The 23,349-nt window shown below is 38.8% G+C and overlaps 1 pseudogene across 1 annotated transcript; it reads right to left on the minus strand.

Moving 5' to 3' along the window:
* On the minus strand, positions 1-23,345 carry LOC143606867 (dynamin-2A-like; annotated as a pseudogene). Its single transcript, XR_013148832.1, has 19 exons — positions 23,307-23,345; positions 23,097-23,211; positions 22,677-23,019; positions 21,426-21,573; positions 20,510-20,611; positions 20,312-20,431; positions 19,963-20,046; positions 19,749-19,876; positions 18,983-19,067; positions 18,770-18,887; positions 18,551-18,627; positions 18,308-18,364; positions 16,204-16,342; positions 16,050-16,116; positions 1,812-1,896; positions 1,608-1,721; positions 1,324-1,391; positions 1,059-1,231; positions 1-473 (listed from the first exon to the last, which is right to left on the minus strand). The product of XR_013148832.1 is annotated as a dynamin-2A-like (transcript).
* Positions 23,346-23,349: the final 4 nt, after the last annotated feature.

Genomic DNA, 23,349 nt, shown 5'->3' on the forward strand with positions numbered 1-23,349 from the left:
CATGGTCCAAAACTTTTAAAATAAAATACAAGTCTTACCACCTCTCATAATAAGAATACAAAAACACCACAATTTTTGCACCAGATTCATTTCTATCTACAATAAATGTGTTCTACAAAACATGCCATAAAAAGTCATTTCAAGACAGCCCGGTATGTAGATCGAGACATGGGCCCACACCCACCCCAACAATAATGCATCAATCAGTTTCTGTTTTCCCTTTTAACTATCATCTAATACCTGTAACCTGAACCGGAACCAGGCGGTGCTGGCGGCAATCGGTTAGGCGTGCGGCGGCCCGTGGAGTTTTAATCTTGACCCCGCTCCATCATCACCATTCTCATAAGGCCCATTGGCCCTGCGCCCGTGGCCGTTGGATCCAAATCTAGAGTCGAGGCTTGTGGGCCCGTTAGCAGCAGAATCAAAAGCGGATCTCCAATCACCTCCTGAAGATTCACCACTTCTTGGGCTTTCTGTTAATGTCAAGGTCGTAAAATATATTAGATTACTAGGAGTGTGCATGAAACTGAACAAACCGATCATGAACCGAAAAAAGAACCAAACCGAAAACGAAAACCGACGGCTTGGTCTTATGTTTCCGTAAAAAAACCGAACTTCAGGTTCGGTTTTTGGTTATGAGTGTAATAAAAACCAAAAAACAAACAGTGTTTATAAGTTCCCATTTATTTAATTTGAGTTTTAAATGATTTATAGGAGTTTAATAAATAGTGCAACCCAAATATTTCAGTCCAAATGTAACAAAATAATTAATTACTAAGAAAAAGATTTATCTTCAAATGCATTATTCGGACCGATTTTTTATTTTTATTTTTTTGCCTCAAAATTTTAAGCCCAAATGGCAAAACTGAAAAAATCAAAACCAAACCGGAATCAAACTAAAAACCCAAAAAACCTAAACCAGACATTTTAAAAACTCAAAATTTCGGTTTTTTGGTTCAGTTTGAGCTTAAAACGGACCCATGAGTAAATTTTACTACTAAGTCAACCAAAATAACCCGACCCCGTTAACAGTTAAACATGATGATTATTATTATTACCTGCAGGGCTGTCGTTTGACATGCCTGTAGCAGCCGCTGCTCGGTTATCGTGAATGCTGAGCTGGCGGGTGAGTTTTGAGAGAAGAGAGGATTGCTTCTGTATGTTCTCTCTTTTTCTTTTAACATTACCATCTTCTTGAAGCAGTTCTTCAATCCTTGCAGTGCTTTGAGAACTTTGACAAAGGAAAAAAAAGTCAAAATAGGCAATAGAAAGACCCAAATAAATTATTGCAATATTAATTGACATTTGAAACCATGAACTAACCTTACAGAACTATAGAGTTTATTCAGCATGTCTTCTTTAGCTTTTTCTACTTGGCAAAGAACAACTGCCTGCATAACCACAGCATATACTCAAATCAAATAATGAGTTTAAAAAAAAAATCAGAATATGCTTTTGGTCCCGTGATCTGGCATGTTTAACTCTCGGTCCTAAAAGGAATCTTTTGGCATATCATGTGCCCCTCCAAAAGTGTTAAACAGGCAAAACCACAGGGGACCAAAAGTGTAATTTACTAAAAAAAATGTTTAAAATGATGAATAGAACACCTTCGGGACACTAGCTGCAAGGCTGTTGAGGACCGCTTCAACATAACCACGTACTTCTTGAGCCATCCAACGAAGATCTTCCTGTGGATCTACAGGTTTTCTAACCATTGTATCCTATGATAATATAAATAAATAATGTTTTAATTATAATTAGAAAAACAATATTATATCAATAATAATACAACAAAAGGTGGGTTAACTCACAAGAGAACCATCAGAATGAGTTTGTCGAATGGGTGGACCGTCAGGCTTGAGTTTGACTTCACCCCTTTTGGCACCCATCACAGCTCTTATTTTATTTAACCACTTGTAGGTTCCCTGGACGGATCGCACAAGATATATCGGTCTACTCAGGTGCGGAATCCCTGCGTAGATCGTTACGAGTATAGAACACAAACCAAACAAACACACGAATAACCGAACACACGTTATATATTATAACTCAACCACGTGACGTAATATCACCGTTACAGACTCGTCGTCCTCACGTTACAATGAACTCGAACTACTAAAACGAACTTAAACGACTAACTCTAAACCAAGCCTTAAGCTGGTATATAAATACACGACAACTTCGCCTGGCATGTTCAGGCGAAGTTGTCCATAACTTCGCTTGACTAACAAGTTCGCCTGTTAAGCGAACTTGTCAGTAACTTCGCTTAAACATACAAAACATAATTAAACATTACAGACTCGATTACAGACACTAGACTATGAACTACTGACATTATGCACCAACAGACTCCCCCTTGGCAGTAGCTTCATATCTTGATCTTTAAGCACTTGTCTTGTAATCTTCAATCTTGTATCTTCACGCATGCACTCCTTCTCTAACACAAACTGACACAACTCTTTGATACTTCCTCGCTTCGTCCTTCCAAGCAGGAATATAAAAGATTTTCTTCTCATTAAGCACCTTCAGATCAGCCTGCGATAAGTTTACCAAATGCATCGGATCGTAAACTCTTAGGAGCTCCTGTTCATCCTCGTCTTCCATCACCGACTCTGCTGTCTCACAATCCACATACCACCACTTTAGGTCTTTAAGCACATCCTTGAGCATTAGCTTCATCGGTACTTCTTTAAGGCACCGGATCGGTTTATACTTCATGACCATCCAAGGTTTTCCATCAGCTCTCATACCTCTATCCTTGTCTTCAACAAGTTTTCCCTTCTGTGGTTTCAACAGCTCAAACTTCTTTTCTTTTATACTCTCTCTCCATACAATTTTCTCAATGACTCTAGCCATATTATCGTCATTTCGATTGATTAACCCCAATCTGGCTAAGTCTTTCACTTCACATTCCGGCAGTGTATTCAACGACCTTAACATTCTTTTAAAATACTGAACGCCGTCATATCGTTTAATCACAAAGAGCTTCAACTGCTTATCATAGATCCAGCAAATAATCCCTTTCTTCGCTTCGGCATAGCCTTTAATATTGTAACTCTTCTTAAACATTGTAGGGACCGCTGGTTTCATCGTTTTTGACGAACCACTGAGCATAGCCTTCCTTCCACCTAGGCTGCTCTTCCCATTCAGTCTCATCATTTTCCATCTCATTGGCTTTCTCAATATCTGGGATCTCGTATTCAACATTTTCTTCTACTATTTCACCTTCTTCAACATCTTCTTCAATCACAATCTGTGCGCCAATCTTCTCAATCTCCTCAATAGGCAGCACATCATCATCAAACATCACATCATCTAATTCTTTCAAAGCATAAATATCATCATCTTCATTATCAACCATCACCACCTCATCACCACCAACTGCACCTGCAGACTCCCCCTGAGCTGTGGAAGTCCCAAGAGCTTGAGTAGTTCTTGGCAACTCACCACCTGCACCTTTCGATGCATTGGGATCATCGTCTCTATCATTTCTCTTCTTTGTCCTTAACTCGTCGCCTCTATAGCTTGTCTCCCCCTGAGATGCCAAGAACCCCTTCATAGCATCTATAATTCTCCCATGTTCAATCAGGAGGGACGACTGTAGTTGATTCTCTGCTACAAGGCGCTGAATAGCCTGGGTCTGGATAAAGTTTATCCTCGATTGCTCTGCCACGACCCGTTCAAGTGCAGCTATTCTCTCCGAGTCTGAGAGGGTTGCATCGAAATCAAACCTTATGTTAGATGTGTCTTGAGTATACTCAGCAGGGATCTCGAATGTAACCGGGACATCAGAAGCAGTTGTGGACGTAACCGCAGGTGGTATCGTGACCGACAACCCTGCAGTTGCAACGACTGTCGACTCTACAAATTGTGCCGCCACCCCTGAAGGAGTAAGCGTTGGAGGTGGTAAAGACACAATCTCCGGAGTCGTCAGCTGGATAGTAGTGATTGATGGGATGCCGACAGCTGATGTAGCCACCACGGGAACATCCGCGGCGCTAAAACCTGTGACCTGTAGTGATGTAGGAACAATCGACATACCTGACAGTGCGGATGGAGCGAAACGTACAACTCTTGAAGTCTCTCCAGCTCCCATACCTGCACCTGTCCTTTCACGTCTTGATCGTCTAATCAGCTTGTGAATATCCTCTTCTTCTTCTGACTCGCTATCATCAACTGTTCTCTTCCTCTTGCCAAATGTTCTCTCTTGAGTCACCAACATCCTTCTCGCCTCATCCATAACATCATCAAGATCTGAGTCAGCCACCGTCGTAGCTGCTCTAGTAACACGCACACTCGAGACACGTTCAACTGGAATCTGAACGTTCTCCTCTGGATCCACCCGATCCATATAGAAGAACCCTTGACCTCCGAATTCTGCATCAAGGTCCACTTCCTCCTCCGGTGACACAACAGGAGCAGCAGGTATAGCATGAGTTGCTCCTGCCTGTTGTGGTGTCGGGTCTCTGAACTCATCCCCACGAGCTGGCACATACCCCGGGTTTATTAAGTACCCAAAGAGTGGAGTATGCCTTGTACGCAGTTCAGGCTTGCTCCTCGCACTGGATGTACGGCATTGAGCGAAGATACGTTTGCTCACATTCTCCACGTATCTTATTGGACGTCGTTGAGGCAACGTGGGAGCAACATGATTCAAGATCATCTGAATGAATCTTGGATACATGATGAACCTCTCACGGGCCATCGCTCTCCTCTGTCTGTTGATCTCATAAAAGACCATCTGACTGAAGCTATAACGTTTGTTATAGGTCAGAGCAGTCATTGCTGACTGCATGGTCGCACCCATACCATCAGTGCCCGCCTTCCTCCCAGACATGCAGACAATCATAACGTGCATGAGGAAGCGCCACTGATCAAGTAGGAAACCCTTCCTCCGTTGTGTATCGCCCAATGGACCAGAATAGCCCATTCGGAGAAACGCTCCATCACGGAACGGAGCCACAAACTCTGTAGGGTCATCCCTAGTCTCCTCTCCAAATCGTAACGCCACCCGTATTTGTTCAGATGAGAACTGAACTTCTTGATTATTGATGGTTGCTCTCATAACCGGGGGCTCAACACGGCAATCGTATTCCACCGTCTGCCAGAAATCCTCAATATTGGGTAAGGAAATCGGCAGAGTCGTAGTGATTGCGTGGAATATCCTCGAGCGAAGGAGGAATGTGATTATCTCGCGGTAATCCTCTACACCACTCGCTTCCGGGTCTAAGGTGATGAACATGTTGTGACCCGGGAAGAATTGTCTCTGATTATCTCCTCTGTCATCTCCTCCAGCACCTCCAGCACCGGCAACAGCAGCCATATCTGCAACAAACGAATCAAGTTAGATAAACGTTAAAGCATAACACAAGTTCGCTTGTTACCATAAGCGAAGTTGTGATTAAATCTGTATCGACGAAGTTAAAGTTGGGGCGAAGTTGAGAACAATTTCGCTTCAGTTTTAAGTTCGTCTGATAACTGATAAGTTAAAAGGTCCAGGCGAAGTTAATGTTAACTTCGCCTCACCACAACATCGCCTCAGAACATCACCTCTCAACATCGCCTCAAGCGAAGTTAAGCCTCAGGCGAAGTTACGGATAACTTCGCCCAAACCTTAAGTTCGCCTGAATCTGAAACGGCGACAGTAAGGTCGATTACATTCCGGAAAATCTGGTGTTTCTGGTTAATGTGGAGATTAAGGACTCTGAAACACAAGTTTTTAAGGATAACTAGACGACCAGGTTGTACATGACCACGTGAAAACAAGGTTTGAAATCGGGTTTAAGGATCGATCGGCCGAGGTTATTAACCGGTTATCGAAACAACCTTAGATTAACATCAAAGAACAGATAACACGATGTAATGACCCAACCAACCTTTAAATCGGTTTGAAATCGAAGAAAGAAAACAAAGATGATTGACAGATTGATCGATAAGTTCGCTGAAATTTCGGAGAGAATAAGTTCGCTGATATTTAAGAATAATGAACGATTGACCTTTGAAAATCCTTATATAGGGGCGCTGTTATACAGGCGAAGTTATGGTTAACTTCGCCTAGGCGAAGTTATGCACAAGTTCGCCTGTTTAACATCGCCTATATTTACAAAATCAACCTTATAATTTGAATCATTTTGCAATTAAGTTTTAAAACTTCCCTTTAAGAATTAAATGACACGATCAAGTCCAAATAACCATTTATAAAAGCATACAACTACATAAAAAGAAAACTTTTAACAATTAAAGTATAAGGGATCAAATTTCAGTCTCGATAGGGACTACTACGTTTTAGAAAAGATTCGAACAGGAATCATACTAATTACGTGACTGTCACATAGATCCGTGTTTAGCTGTATTATGACATATAGAGACAGGTTGTAAGCAGGTAAATAACTTAAGATGGTTTTCATCGTTTCTGTGATACGAGTTAGGTTCAATTATGCCTCAAAATTTAAGTGGGCAACAACTCAGAAATTTTTGATGCCTCCTATCTATTCTCAAAGCGTATTTGGCTTTCCCCAAGTCACCCCGAATTGACCTCGACCCATAGTGTCTGATTAAGTTTGTAAGTACTCGTCATCTGGTTCCCGATCTCTTTCTTACTCCATGATTAAGAAGTCTTGATATTTTGAACTCTAGAATGTTTCAGTAACTCATAAGTTTTTTTTTTTTTTTTTTTTTTTTTTTTATCCAAACATTCATATAGACTTCAGAGTAGTAAACAACTGCAAGTCCCGAATCTGGATCACTGCAGTTTCTTGAAACGCTATCTTCACGGGAATCAGAACACTTACGGGCTCGTGTATGACTGGGTAATCGCATTTCTGCCTATCATTCGGAAATATATATATGAAGACATGCAAAACTCGTAAGGAGTTTCCACGTAAAATCAAGTAGATTTAGTTTGTATCACATCTACTTTTACGCACCATAAAAAGCTACCATGACATACAATAACTGTCCTAAAGCCTTTTAAGCCTAATAACTTCACTAGTTAAGCACACAGAATCAGTATATCTATCATTTTCCAAGGTTGGATCAATTTTCTGTTAAACATAGCAAACGAACTTCTTACGAAGTAGTAGACTTGAAAAATAATTTCATTTCCCTTAAAAAAATTTTAACATTAATCGCCCCGACCAAAACAAAGTCTTCAGGTAAACGGCTATCCCGAAGATCCAATGGATCAGCTGGACCGACCACATACTAGTATGTGTCCTTCTAACTAAGTATGGTCGACTAATTTTAAGCAAAAGAATGAAGACTCATCATAAATCGCCCCGGTCACTTTCAGTCATCTGGTTAATGGCTATCCTCAAAATCTACAAGTAGAAAATGAGGACCAAACATATCCGAAGACAAGTCCTTCAAACTGAGGCAACCGACATATTTTTAAGCGATAGTGACGTTTTTTTTTTTTTTTTTAAATATAACATGAAAAGCATGGTTACTCGGGATTGATCATCCCATTCAGCTCGATAAGGTTTTGAAATCTTGTTTTGTCAAACGCTTTAGTATAAAGATTAGCGAAATTATCAAGCGTATCCACCTTTTCAAGCACAATCAGTTTCTTCTCAGCACAATCCCGTATAAAATGATGACGTATGTCAATATGTTTAGTTTTACTATGCTTCACGGGATTGTTAGTTACTGAGATAGCAGCTGTGTTATCAATGCAAATAGGAGTAAGTAAGAAATTCAGACCATAGTCGCGCAACTGTTGTTGAATCCAAAGAACCTGGGAGCAGCAGTTGGATGCTGCCATGTATTCTGCTTCACAGGTTGAAATTGCGACTGAAGTCTGCTTCTTGCATTGCCACGACACCAATCTGCCACCAAGAAACTGACATCCTCCAGTTGTTGACTTCCGACTCTGATTGCACCCTCCATAATCAGAATCTGTGTAAGCGACTAGCTCCAAGTCTTCTCCTCTCGGGTACCACAACCCCAGCTTCGGTTTGCCCCTGAGATACCGCAAGATCCTCTTCACACCCTTCATGTGAGATTCCTTTGGGTTTGCCTGAAAACGAGCACAAAGACAAGCAGCAAACATTATATCAGGCCTAGAAGCAGTTAAGTACATTAAAGAACCTATAATAGCCCGATACTGAGTTGGGTCCACATCTGCATCACCGTCTGACTCGGCACCCAATTTGTGATTGACGCAGATTGGAGTGTCGAATGGAGTGCTGTCATCCATCTTGAAGCGTTTGAGCACATCATGGACATACTTGGTCTGATGAATGAACATCTCATCCTTCTTCTGATCAACCTGCAATCCTAAAAAGAAAGTTAGTTACCCATAGCACTCATTTCAAACCTCTTTTTCATGACGGCCTCAAAATCTTGACACATGGAGACTCTTGATGCAGCAAAGATGATGTCATCCACGTAGACTTGCACTAGTAGGAAGTCGCTTCCATCTCTCTTGAAGAACGTGCTATCTATCTTCCCTCTTTCAAACCCATTTTCAAGCAAGTAATCTGATAAAGTTGAATACCAGGCACGAGGTGCCTGATGTAGTCCATACAATGCCTTGCTTAACTTGTACACGTGATCAGGAAAGCCTAGGTCAGGAAAACCCGGAGGTTGCTCAACGATTCGGTGAGGAGACTAGGGATGACCCTACAGAGTTTGTGGCTCCGTTCCGTGATGGAGCGTTTCTCCGAATGGGCTATTCTGGTCCATTAGGTGATACTCAGAGGAGGAAGGGTTTCCTACTCGATCAGTGGCGCTTCCTCATGCACGTAATGATTGTATGCATGTCAGGGAGGAAGGCGGGCACTGACGGTATGGGTGCGACCATGCAGTCAGCAATGACTGCTCTGACTATAACAAACGTTATAGCTTCAGTCAGATGGTCTTTTATGAGATCGACAGACAGAGGAGAGCGATGGCCCGTGAGAGGGTCATCATGTATCCAAGATTCATTCAGATGATCTTGAATCATGTTGCTCCCACGTTGCCTCAACGACGTCCAATAAGATACGTGGAGAATGTGAGCAAACGTATCTTCGCTCAATGCCGTACATCCAGTGCGAGGAGCAAGCCTGAACTGCGTCCAAGGCATACTCCACTCTTTGGGTACTTAATAAACCCGGGATATGTGCCAGCTCGTGGGGATGAGTTCAGAGACCCGGCACCACAACAGGCAGGAGCAACTCATGCTATACCTGCTGCTCCTGTTGTGTCACCGGAGGAGGAAGTGGACCTTGATGCAGAATTCGGAGGTCAAGGGTTCTTCTATAGGAATGGCAACGGGGCGGGTTTGGGGCGGGTTTTGCTTAACCCGAACCCGAACCCGAAACCAAAAACCATCCCCGTACCCGCCCCATTACCCGTCGGGTTTAATTCGGGGATTCCCCGTTTGGTTTTTTGTACCCCCCGACCCGCCCCGTCCCCGAACCCGAAAACCCGAAACCGACCCGCCCCGTCCCCGAACCCGAAAACCCGAAACTGAACATTTATCGAAATAAACTTCTGCATCACACACATAAAAGCTGAAACAATGTGTTACAAAGGAAATAAAACCAAGTCTACATGGCCGAAAAATCATGCCAAATACACAAACTACAAAATTGCGACCAAATCTAAATACCAAATCAAACCAAATCATCCAAAGTCGTCGTGCCACTTTCTTTAGTACCTACCTACATTAAGAATATTTATCAATAAATCAACCAAGTTAAAAGAATAAAAGCTATGTTACAAAAATAGTAAATTTTATAAATATTATTACCTCTTCCACATCCATTTCATATTCAATGGTGCGGCAGTATGCCTCGGTCTCTTCCGAACAAGTTTCTATATTTAATAGTAATAACATAAACATATATTCATGATTGAAGATAGATAACATGAGTAATAATGTAATATTCAATATAGCGTTACCTCGAATCTCATTCAACAACCAACTTTGAGCACACATTAAAGCCTCCAAAGTTTTTGGTTGAAGTCGACTTCGGTGAGGACTTATTAATCTTCCACTTGTACTGAACGCAGATTCAGAGGCAACGGTGGAAACTGGAATTGCCAATACATCTTTTGCCATCCTTTGAAGTGTCGGATACTTACCTCCATTTGTCTTCCACCAAAGCAACAAATCCAGTTCTACTTCATCAGGCAAAAGATTTTCTTTCAAGTAGTTATCTAACTCTGCCATATCATTCAAGTCATCATTCACCTTAGCTTTGGATTTAATGTCAGATAGGAATTTTTGGAATCCACCAGAAGAACACTCTAACAACCCCGAACTGAATAAAGATGAACTAGAACCACCACCTATAAATTAATGTGAATCAAGATAAATCAAATATTAGCAATTTATATTTATACTCATTAAATATTAATATGATTATACCTTCATAGTAGTTTTTACCACGTGAGTTGGTAGATTCATATTCTTTAAAAAAAGCTCGGACAAAATCCTCAAGAGATTTAAACTCTTCCTTTGCCATTTCTTCACCGTATAAGGCAGGCATAAGCAACTCTACGTATTTTAGCTTGTAACGTGGATCTAAAACCGCAGCCATCCCCATAATCCCATGAATTACAGACCAATATTTATCAAACTTGCTACTCATTTTATACGCCATTAGACTAATGTCAACAATAGAAGACTTAGTCCACTCCCGCATAGAAAAACGAATCTCACATATCAAAGGGAAAAAGACATTAGCAGTAGGATACTTGTTACCAGAAAACAAAAGAGTTACCCGATAGAATAGTTGTAGCTTGTTACATATCTCAGTTGCTAAGTCCCAATCAAGGTCCGTAGGCAAACTAGTATACCTGGGCTCTCTTTGCTTTAATCGCGTGAAAACATGTCTATAAGGTATAGCAACACTAAGCATCAAATAAGTAGAGTTCCAGCGAGTCTTGCAATCAACGATCAGTTTCTTTGTGTATTCCATTTCAAGTTGATTGGCTGCTTCCTCAAATTTTTGCTCTCTTTTTCCTGATGCAGACCAAAATAAAACACTATCTCTAATTCTTTCAATCCCATCCTCAATAACAGACAAACCATCTTGAACAATCAAATTGAGAATGTGCGCGCAACAACGCATATGAAACAACTCTCCTTTCCTCATGAGTGATCTCAATGGAAGCTTCTGTAGTAACTTGTTGATAATTGCATCATTTGTGGTACAATTATCAACGGTAAGAGTAGACACTTTTCTATCAATATTCCAATCACATAGACAATCATATAGCGTATCTGCAAGAACATCAGCTGTATGTGGTGCAGGCACATAAATAAACCTATATAAAATTTATGCATCAATATAAGTGTAAAATACATTTAAAGTTTTAAACTAACTTTATATTAGACTTGTACAGCTTTACCTCATGATTCGGCTTTGCAAGTTCCAAGAGTCATCTATAAAGTGTGCAGTGACGGCCATAAACCCTTTTCTTTGATGGTTAGCTGTCCACATATCAGTAGTTATTGCCACTCTACTTGTGATCCTCCCTAATAGTTTCTTAGTTTTCACCCTTTCATATTCATAAATTTTTAAAATGTCGCTCTTGATGGTATTTCGACTCGGAACCTTAAACAAAGGTTGAAGACCTTGAACAAACTTTCTAAAACCATGATGGTCCACCGTTGTAAGAGGATACTCGTGCACAATAATCATCTCCGCGAGATCTCTCCTTGAGTTGTCTGGATTAAACGTGTAGTTGGAGAGATATGATGAACTACCATCAACTTTCTTTTGCTCCATAATCAAGATGCTTTGTCGTATATCTTTAACAGTTCGTCTTGGACAACGTTCAAAATGATCTCGTAAATGCGATGTGCCGTTTTTGCTTGAACCTCCTAGCTTTTTCTTACAATAGTTACATTCCGCCTTATCTTCACCGTTCACTTTCATTAATTTAAAATGGTTCCACACGGCAGATCTTTTCCTTTTACCACCGACATTTTGACCATCTTCAAAAGTATCATCAAGGTTAGACTCATCGTGGGTAGTAAAGTTAGTTGGTGGTGGTTCATTAGAATCATGTACCCCTTCACTGCTTCCTTGAGGAGTAGAATAAGTAGGAGTGTTTGAAGCAACGGGAGTAGGAGTACAAGTGTCTGAAGCAAATTTATCACCTTGTGATGCCATATAGTTGTAGATGCAACTGAAATAGAATGGCACATAAAAGTCAGTTTTGTCTCACATATAAGTGTAAAATACACAAGTGCATACTCAAGTACCACAAATTCATTCTTTAGTATAGGAATGAATTTAGTAATGCATAACGTCTAATTTGTATAGGAATGAATCCTTAACACATGTACAAAACCGAATGCAAAATAATACAACTGACAATTTCATGCTAAATAAACTAACTGATATACTCAAATAAGGCCTGAGATTAAGGCCCTTCATCATAATCTTTTATGGGCTCAGCCAGGTTTGTTGAAAGATTACTCAGATGTTAATCAATCATGTCACAAGCTTCTCACAGTAAAGATATCTTTTTTTTTACCCCATATCACAAGCTTCTACTCTTGTTGGTAATTAAAGACAAGCTAGTCCACCGTCCACGAAAGTTGTTTTTATAATAATAATAATAATAATAATAATAATAATAATAAGAGAATTAGGGATCTTACATTACAGGTGGTAGCCTGGTAGAGTGGTAGGATGAGAACGAGGAGGAGGAGGGTGGTCCGGTGGTGCAGACGGGGCGATTGAGTGGATGGTGATGGTGGTGCAGACGGCGATTGAGTGAATCGGGGGCGGAATGGCGGTGGCGCACTGGTGCTGCAGATTGATGGTGCTGCAGTGTAACCTGAGACGGTGGATTGGTGGTGGATTGGTGCTGCAGATTGCTCTCTTTTTCCTGAGACGGTGGATTGGTGGTGGATTGGTGGTGCACGGCGATTAAGCAGAGAGATAGAGATTTGAGATTGTTCACAACTTAGGTTTAGGTACTGAGACAGTGAGACGGCGATTGTTAGGTTTAGATTTGAGATTGTTAGGTTTAGGTTTTTAATATATGTATATATATATTATTTTTATTTATATTTATATATATTATATCGGGGCGGGTCGGGGCGGGGGTACCCAAACCCGAACCCGAACCCGAACCCGAAACAATCCCCGAAACAGTCTCCGAAACCCGACCCGAAACCGAAAAAACAAAACCCGACCCGACCCGAAATAAGCCGGTTTTCGGGTTTCCCCGTCGGATTCGGGGATTTTTGCCATCCCTATTCTTCTATATGGATCGGGTGGATCCAGAGGAGAACGTTCAGATTCCAGTTGAACGTGTCTCGAGTGTGCGTGTTACTAGAGCAGCTACGACGGTGGCTGACTCAGATCTTGATGATGTTATGGATGAGCCGAGAAGGATGTTGGTGACTCAAGAGAGAACATTTGGCAAGAGGAAGAGAACAGTTGATGATAGCGAGTCAGAAGAAGAAGAGGATATTCACAAGCTGATTAGACGATCAAGACGTGAAAGGACAGGTGCAGGTATGGGAGCTGGAGAGACTTCAAGAGTTGTACGTTTCGCTCCATCCGCACTGTCAGGTATGTCGATTGTTCCTACATTACTACAGGTCACAGGTTTTAGCGCCGCGGATGTTCCCGTGGTGGCTACATCAGCTGTCGGCATCCCATCAATCACTACTATCCAGCTGACGACTCCGGAGATTGTGTCTTTACCACCTCCAACGCTTACTCCTTCAGAGGTGGTGGCACAATTTGTAGAGTCGACAGTCGTTGCAACTGCAGGGTTGTCGGTCACGATACCACCTGCGGTTACGTCCACAACTGCTTCTGATGTCCCGGTTACATTCGAGATCCCTGCTGAGTATACTCAAGACACATCTAACATGAGGTTTGATTTCGATGCAACCCTCTCAGACTCGGAGAGAATAGCTGCACTTGAACGGGTCGTGGCAGAGCAATCGAAGATAAACTTTATCCAGACCCAGGCTATTCAGCGCCTTGTAGCAGAGAATCAACTACAGTCGTCCCTCCTGGTTGAACATGGGCGAATTATAGATGCTATGAAGGAGTTCTTGGCATCTCAGGGGGAGACAAGCTGTAGAGGCAACGAGTTAAGGACAAAGAAGAGAAATGATAGAGACGATGATCCCAATGCATCAAAAGGTGCAGGTGGTGAGTTGCCAAGAACTACTCAAGCTCTTGGGACTTCCACAGCTCAGGGGGAGTCTGCAGGTGCAGTTGGTGGTGATGAGGTGGTGATGGTTGATGATGAAGATGATGTGATTGATGCTTTGAAAGAATTAGATGATGATATGTTAGATGATGATGTGATGTTTGATGATGATGTGCTGCCTATTGAGGAGATTGAGAAGATTGGCGCAGAGATTGTGATTGAAGAAGATGTTGAAGAAGGTGAAATAATAGAAGAAAATGTTGAACACGAGATCCCAGATATTGATAAAGCCAATGAAATGGAAAATGATGAGACTGAATGGGAAGAGCAGCCTAGGTGGAAGGAAGGCTATGCTCAGTGGTTCGTCAAAACGAAGAAACCAGCGGTCCCTACAATGTTTAAGAAGAGTTACAATATTAAAGATTATGCCGAAGCGAAGAAATTGATTATTTGCTGGATCTATGATGAGCAGTTGAAGCTCTTTGTGATTAAACGGTATGACGGAGTTCAGTACTTTAAAAGAATGTTAAGGTCGTTGAATACACTGCCGGAATGTGAAGTGAAAGATTTAACCAGATTGGGGTTAATCAATCGAAATGACGATAATATGGCTAGAGTCATTGAGAAAATTGTATGGAGAGAGAGTATAAAAGAGAAGAAGTTTGAGCTGTTGAAACCACAGAAGGGAAAACTTGTTGAAGACAAGGATAGAGGGTTGAGAGCTGATGGAAAACCTTGGATGGTCATGAAGTATAAACCGATCCAGTGCCTTAAAGAAGTACCGATAAAGCTAATGCCCAAGGATGTGCTTAAAGACCTAAAGTGGTGGTATGTGGATTGTGAGACAGCAGAGTCGGTGATGGAAGACGAGGATGAACAGGAGCTCCTAAGAGTTTACGATCCGATGCATTTGATAAACTTATCGCAAGCTGATCTGAAGGTGCTTAATGAGAAGAAAACCTTTTATATTCCTGCTTGGAAGGACGAAGCGAGGAAGTATCAAAGAGTTGGGTCAGTTTGTGTTAGAGAAGGAGTGCATGCGTAAAGAGACAAGATTGAAGATTACGAGACAAGTGCTTAAAGATCAAGATATGAAGCTACTGCCAAGGGGGAGTCTGTTGGTGCATAGTGTCAGTAGTTCATAATCTAGTGTCTGTAATGTTTAATTATGTTTTGTATGATTAAGCGAAGTTACTGACAAGTTCGCTTAACAGGCGAACTTGTTAGTCAAGCGAAGTTATGGACAACTTCGCCTGAACATGCCAGGCGAAGTTGTCGTGTATTTATATACCAGCTTAAGGCTTGGTTTAGAATCAGTCGTTTAAGTTCGTTTCAGTAGTTCGAGTTCATTGTAACGTGAGGACGAGAGTCTGTAACGGTGATATTACGTCACGTGGTTGAGTAATAATATATAACGTGTGTTCGGTTATTCGTGTGTTTGTTTGGTTTGTGTTCTATACTCGTAACGATCTACGCAGGGATTCCGCAAAACTCTGTAGGGTCATACCAATTGTAGGTTCCCTGGACGGATCGCACAAGATATATCGGTCTACTCAGGTGCGGAATCCCTGCGTAGATCGTTACGAGTATAGAACACAAACCAAACAAACACACGAATAACCGAACACACGTTATATATTATAACTCAACCACATGACGTAATATCACCGTTACAGACTCTCGTCCTCACGTTACAATGAACTCGAACTACTGAAACGAACTTAAACGACTAACTCTAAACCAAGCCTTAAGCTGGTATATAAATACACGACAACTTCGCCTGGCATGTTCAGGCGAAGTTGTCCATAACTTCGCTTGACTAACAAGTTCGCCTGTTAAGCGAACTTGTCAGTAACTTCGCTTAAACATACAAAACATAATTAAACATTACAGACTCGATTACAGACACTAGACTATGAACTACTGACATTATGCACCAACACCACTCAGCTTTATCAACCATGCTCTCAGCCTTTAACACAACAGCGCTATGAGCTGTATAACCACTTATTAAACTTTAGGTCTGCATTGGCAAAAAAAAGATATAACTGCATACAAATATATTGCAATCGATAAAAATACCTTTCAGCACGGTCTTGTATGCAACTTTGCTGGTTATTTTGAAGAGCAGACTAGGCGGTTTTTCTTCTACCTTTTTCTTATCCTTCGAACTTTTGGACGGGGGTGGTTCATCGTCTTCAATTTCTTCTATTGCGCATTCCTGATAACATACATCAGCAATTTAAACTACAAAAATATATAAAAGGTTTGGTTGTTTTAAACCAAAGAAATAATTTATCAATCATCATCATATAATAATAAAATATCTACCAACAAGTAGGCGTGTAAAGTAAACAAGCCAAGCTGCCAGTGAACTACTCGGGATACACTCTCTAAAGCTCAAATCAAGCTAAGCTTAACAAAGCTCGAGCCTAAAATAAGCTAGTTTAACAAAAGAGCCTGGGCTTTAGATACCAGCTCCACTAGACTCACGAGCCTAAATGTGTTTTTTATTTATTTCAATATAGCATTTTTTTAATGTAATAAATATATATTACATGATAAAATAACTCTACGTATAATTATGAAAAAAATTAACTAAATTATATATATTATATTAAAATTAAAAATATATATAATTTGAAGGTTGTTTGTAATTTAACCATTCAGACTTAAGGCTACCTCTTAACCATTAAGAGGTTATAAACCATTAAGAGGTAGCCTCTTAATGACCATTAAGAGCATTCTCAACCCGTTCCCCATCCATATCTCTATAATTACACTAAAAAACACTACATTTCTCTCTCCTGTTCAATTAAATAATATATTTTTTATACCTTTATCATTACAGTTTTCTCTCTCCTCTACTCACAACCAATCCAACAAATATTAAAAAAATAAATAGGGGGAAACATTCAATACATTTATCTCTCCACCCTATAATTTACACTCACAATCACTCACAACCTCACCCTATAATTTGCAAGCTTCCCTCACATAATTATAGGGGATGGGATGAGAATGCTCTAAGAGGCTACCATGTAATCCTATGATTACACGTGATCCTAAGTTTATACATGAAAAGCCAAATTACATAGATGTGTAATAATCAGAATATACATATTTATAATAACCAATTTACATATATGTAATCATAAAATTACATATAATAAATGACAAAAATTAAATATATAAAACAGTTAAATAAAATGATCAGTTGGTAAGAACTCTTAAATTGTTTGGAGGTTCTGAAATGATCCTGATCCTTTAAAAGTAATTATACATGCATATAACAATTAAATAATTAACAAACAAGCCGAGCCCAGGCTTGAAGACTTTCCCACAAACTAAGCTCAACTCGTTTACATGATTACATCCCTAACAACGAATCACTAAGGGCGCGTTGGTTTCACAGAATTCGTGGGAATTCAAAGGAAATTAGAATTAAAATCCCATGACATGGCGTGTTCGTTTCATTGGAATTGGAATCTTAATTTCATTTTGGTGTGTTCGGTTCAAAGAATTGGAATTGGAGTTCAATTCCATCATATTCCTTTAAATGAAGGAATTCCAAATCCTTCCAAAATGTGGAGAAATTCAAGTAAATTCATTGGAACCTTTTCTTGAGTTTTTTTTATCGAGAGCAACGAACAAAACATTTTAGTTTTTTTTACTTTTTTTGTTTTTGAGTTATGAATTTTTAATTATTATTTTTGAATAGTTTTTGAGGGGTTTTTGATCTTAACAGAAAACCTCTAAAACATTCAAAAAAAATCATAACGCAAAATATAAATAAAAAACAAAAAAAAATTTGAAAAAAAACGATTCCAATTGATTTGTCAAATGAACACATCAATAACGGAATTGAATTTCAGTTCCTTCCAATTCCAATTCCTATTGGAATGTTCAGATTCTAAATCCAATTCTTTCCGATTCCAAATACTATGCAAATTTCAATTTCAATTCCATTCCATTATGTGAAACGAACGCACCCTAAGAGTTTCTTGTTAAACAAGAAACAAACTGACAGGCATAGTGCAAATGAAGATCCAAGATCTCAACATTCAAAATCTTTTGGTAAGTTAAAAAGTTAAGGAATCAATATAGAATAAAGATGATATGCATATGTTTTTAAAGATATACAATTAAAAATGAAACTAAACTTTAAGAGATTCTCAACACATACCTCCAAAGTGATGACACCAGGAAAATTTCTCTCTTCTTGTTTTTTAGTATATCCAAGCTGCAGACAACATATTTACCCAAAGAACATCATTCACAATTCAAATTATACATTCTTTAAAATTGAAATTAAATTCCCAATTAACGCAGATCTAGAAACTACAAAATCTTAAAATGCTGTTAAGCAATCAATTAGAATAAACAAATTAATTTGCATCAAAAGTAGCACACAGATTATGAATCTAACCTTCCCAGTTTTATCATTTAAAACAAACCATCTCCTACTCCACCCGTTAGTTTTTGCACTTTTCTTCAACAAGAATCCTACATGAAGAGAACATAAGTTATATATATATATTATACATCCTTCAAAGAAAATAATGTCTAATAACACAGTATACTGTTATATACACATATATGTATATTTGATATAATAATGCAAGATGATATCAAAGTGTAAGTAAACCTGCTGTTATCTCCCCCTCAGGTCCTGCAGTCTTTAGAGAGGATTCCTCTTGTGCATCCTTATCTTGTTTGGTATCTTTCGTTGCTTTTAAGTTTCCACCTATTTGAGGACTTGCTGACTAAACAAAGCAAAAACAAATTACAAGCAGAAACTTTAATGTTCAATTAGATCAATTATATTTTTCCAATAATATAATCAGGCCTCTTAATTTACCCTGTTTAGCAAAGATTGTTCCGCATCAACAGCCTTCTTGGAAGATTTGGTTTTGATCTCTTCTTCTCGTCTCTGTCTTTCCATCCTGATACAGAAAATAATATTTACAAACAAATAATATTTCAACTATTTGTGCACATCCACAACCCAAAAAACATTATAACTCCATAAGATTTTCATGTATGTTTTACATCATTAAAAGCCAAGGAAAACAAAACAGCTTTGAAAGTGACACATAACCAAAACAATGGTGTCTTGTTACTTGTACAACCATAACCAAAATGATAGAAATAAACAAAATTCAAGGCTGGTCATGAGAAAGGAACTAAAAACAGCCTGTTACATGACAAATAATATAGAGGGGACCAGTTGTAATTATTGAGTAGTATAAAGGTTGCATACTTAAACTTTTAATAGTAGAAGTTACTCTGTTAAATACTTAAATCAGAGCAAAAAAGAGAAGGAAAAACATGGAGTTTCAGGTTTTGGGCAATTTTAAATTTTCTTTTTGCGCGATTAAAAGAAGAAAAGGTTCGTTCTTTGCAAAATTAAATCCGTAACTTTTTTTAGAACGGGCCTTTTCGTTCAGTTAAATAGGTTAAGAGGGTTAATCATACAAAAACAAAGTTAAAAACTCAATGCACAAAACATGAATGTCCAAGTTTGTACCATATAAACCACGAGCAGTTAAACTATATATTAAATTACTACCTGGCCACTAACATGTCAGCAATAACAATGCTAACCATCAAAATACAAGTCATACCTTCTCTGCACTAAACGAATAAAATGTTGAGGTGGGACAAACACCCGTTCCATGTCAACAAGTGCAGTCACCATGGTCTTTGCATCATTCTTAAACCCTTCCAAAGCAGTAGTAGCAATTGCCACCACCTAATTAAAATAATATAACATAGGTTAAAATTAAGATAAAGCAACAAAAACATTAAAAAAATTTGGCAAATAGTAGATATAAGTACCTCTCTCTTAAATGTTGGATATCTACCAAGTCCTGGTGTAGCATTAGCTGATGCTGAAACTATATCAGCAAGTACGCGATGAACCTGTAACCATAAATACAATTACAAAACTTATACTTTTAAGAACATTAGAAATGGCAAATAATTCCTCCAGTAAGCATAAAAAATGTAATGCGATAAAAACACATTATGGTATCAAAGGCCCAGGTAAGTAAATGACAGCAAGCAAACAAATGAAATCATATGAATAAGAAAAAAGAGGTGAACATGTTAGTATGTCACTCAACTTAAACTTATGAAATAACTGACATTAACAGTTAAAAGGGTGGCAAATTATGTGCATTTTTACCTCATCAACACAGAGACGTGACGGCTCCTTTGCGAGCTCTAATACGCCCTTTATTAACGACCGCAATCCTTTCTCTGGAGATATAAGGTAAGGTTGATAACCGTCTGCTTCTAGAACAATCTGATACCAATTTCAAAGTCATCATATAGTAGCAACAATAACTTGAGTGAGCCAAAATTTAAGAAAAATAAAACATACCCTTTTGACGTTTTGTAGGTCAAAATGTCTGTCAAGAGGAAGTTGTTTGATCCTGTTAGGAAAGTTACCCTCAAAACTTGCAACAACTTTCCAGCCACTACCCTGAAAATAATGCAGCAAGAAGATAAGAAAAAGAACCAAGAGAAAAAACAACAAACAAATCATTAGTTCATGATTTATGTAAAACCGATAACTTGACGTTTTTGGTCATGAAGAAACCAGAGATGTATCAAAGGCCTAATAACATTAATTAGAGAGAGAGAGAGGAGGGGAGGGAGGGGTCCCCCCCCCCCTCTTAACTTGCAAGAGAGAGAGAGAGAGAGAGGGAGGGGGTGCCCCCTCTTAACTTGAAAAATGTCATATATACCAAAAACATCCCTTAAAATCATTGAACCTTGTTCATTAAAAACTTGTGTTTTGATATATATGATGGTGGCGAAGTTAAAGAGCGCGTATGAAATTCTCACTAAAAAAATCAGAAAGTTAATCTCTCAAGATGTCTTTATCCCACAAACATCAGTAAGTCTAGCATATTTTAATGCTGCCATATAGTTGCCAAGCCTATGTGACACCTTAAATATAAGGCAACAAAAATAAAGTCATAATCAACAGTCAAGCAGGATAATAAGCAAGAGGTTGCAAAATTAAGTGTAGCCTTAAAGGAAGGAATTGTCTTTACATTTGAACTCTATAACACAGATCAAAATTATCCTTTTTATTGACCAATGACATTCTTACTAAGTGACCTAAAATCCCACCAAAAACTAGAATAAGATGTTGCAACAGGCTTCTGTTAAGTTAACATGGAACAAATAATTTACAAATCAAGTCCACAAATGTAAGAAAAGTGATAAAAATGAACAAATGTAAATAATTAAATATACATAACTAATCATTGTTTGTTATGTGTTCTCACCTCTCCAGTCATAATATGTTGAAGAAACTTGTCCTCAAATTCACGACAAAGCTCCAAAGCCAAAGCTCTTGTACCTTCAGAACTGGTGACCATTGATTCCCCAAGCCTTACCAACTCATCTTGCACAATTTGAGACTTACCCTGAAGCCTGTATAAAAAACACTTTTACTAACAAACTGATCTAAGACCACAATAAGCAATAGATAAAACAAAGTGTTCATCCATGAACGGCATAAAAACAACGATGTAACACAAAACTATTAAACAAGTAACGTAAGACCTGCTTGAAATGTCAAATATATATATGTTAACAAGAACCTTTTCCAACTCACTTGAGACAGAAAGTAGAATTTCTACATAGGTGACAAATTATATAAAGAAGAGAGTAAAATTTCTACATAGGTGACTACTTATATGAAGAATAGTAGCGTAATTAAATCTAGTTTAAATGGATTTCAAATCATCTTATACATATAGACATCATTATCTACAAGCTTGGTTTTATAAAGTGTGGCGCTCTGATGCATTTCGACCTCAAAAGCCAATGTGCAATGCACAAAAAAAGTCTATGTGCAATGCACAATGTGTGCGTGTCACGTATGTAAAGCGTCCATTATTATAAATATACTAAAAAACTTTTAAACACTAAATTTTATAGCATATATTCATCATCGCTGGCCAAATGTGTTCAATAAATGGAAAATTTGTTCAAACATTCAATTCCATTGCTCGATCATTGATCAGATTTGAAAACTCAAGATCACATCTAATCTGTTAAACTATTGGCCGGCTGCAAGACCAAATGACACATCAGATTGCATCAAGCCACATCAGCCGCATCGCAAGCATATCATGGAATCAAATTGCATTGCTGCAGTTGATGCGATCTCATCACCGCATCATGTGCATTGCGCATTATGCGCTCTTAAGAAGCCAAATTTGAAACCAAGTCTAATGCACACATTTTAAAACCAAGTGTACAAGCATGTAAAACAATTAATAGTTTTCTTTTAAGTAGAAATTGAACGCATTATTTATCACATAAGTGATGCTGATGACTGACAAAAAGGTTTCAAATAATCAAAAAGGTTTCAAATGACTATCTTTTAAGTAGAAATTGAACGCATTATTTATCACATAAGTGATGCTGATGACTGACAAAAAGTAAACTATACAGCAATAAGTAGGAACACAAATGACTATCTTTGCAGTACATTTTGAAGAAAAATGTTTCAAATAATCAACTCATACCCGGATAAAAGACTTGGAAGCCTAACTTTCATTCGGCTACGGATTTGATGAGCAAGGGTTTCCACCAGGCTAATCTACCAAGCTTGCTCTGAGGGACCCCTGTCAATATAGATTTCAAACTCTCACTTTCAGCCCGCCAAGCAGTCTCTAATGAGTTATCGGACCCCACACTTCCAGATTGTGCTGAAGTAATAGAAAATGATTGACCAATTAGAACAACCCATGGGATATCAGCTGCACTTCCTTGGGCCTTGACCCATAAGAAGTGCCTGGACAGCAGCAAGAATCTTGGGATCTGAAGATGCTTGATCTACTTTACTGATGACACCAATGGTTCTTGTTGCTACAGTCAGCAAACAAAGATTACAACTTGAATACTATGACGGTGAAATAAAACTGAAACTATATTAAAAAACCCACATTCTGCATCATATTCCTTAGCATATCTGAGGGCTTTTGCAGAGGAAACTTCAGGTGCCTGAGCAGCAGGTATAACAACCAGTAGAACCGCATCATTGTGCTGAGCATACTCACTCTGAAAGAATTTTAAAAGATATATATATACATTTGAATTAATGTAACATAAAAAAGCAATGATGCGAGCAAAACAGCCAATTTCAAATCACTCACCAAAGAGTCATCAAGATTTCCCTTATCAACTCCAGGAAGATCA

This window comes from Bidens hawaiensis, unplaced genomic scaffold (genome assembly GCF_021521415.1).
Source record: "Bidens hawaiensis isolate Kalapana, Puna unplaced genomic scaffold, B.hawaiensis_p1.1 tig00077780_1, whole genome shotgun sequence".
NCBI lineage: Eukaryota > Viridiplantae > Streptophyta > Magnoliopsida > Asterales > Asteraceae > Bidens > Bidens hawaiensis.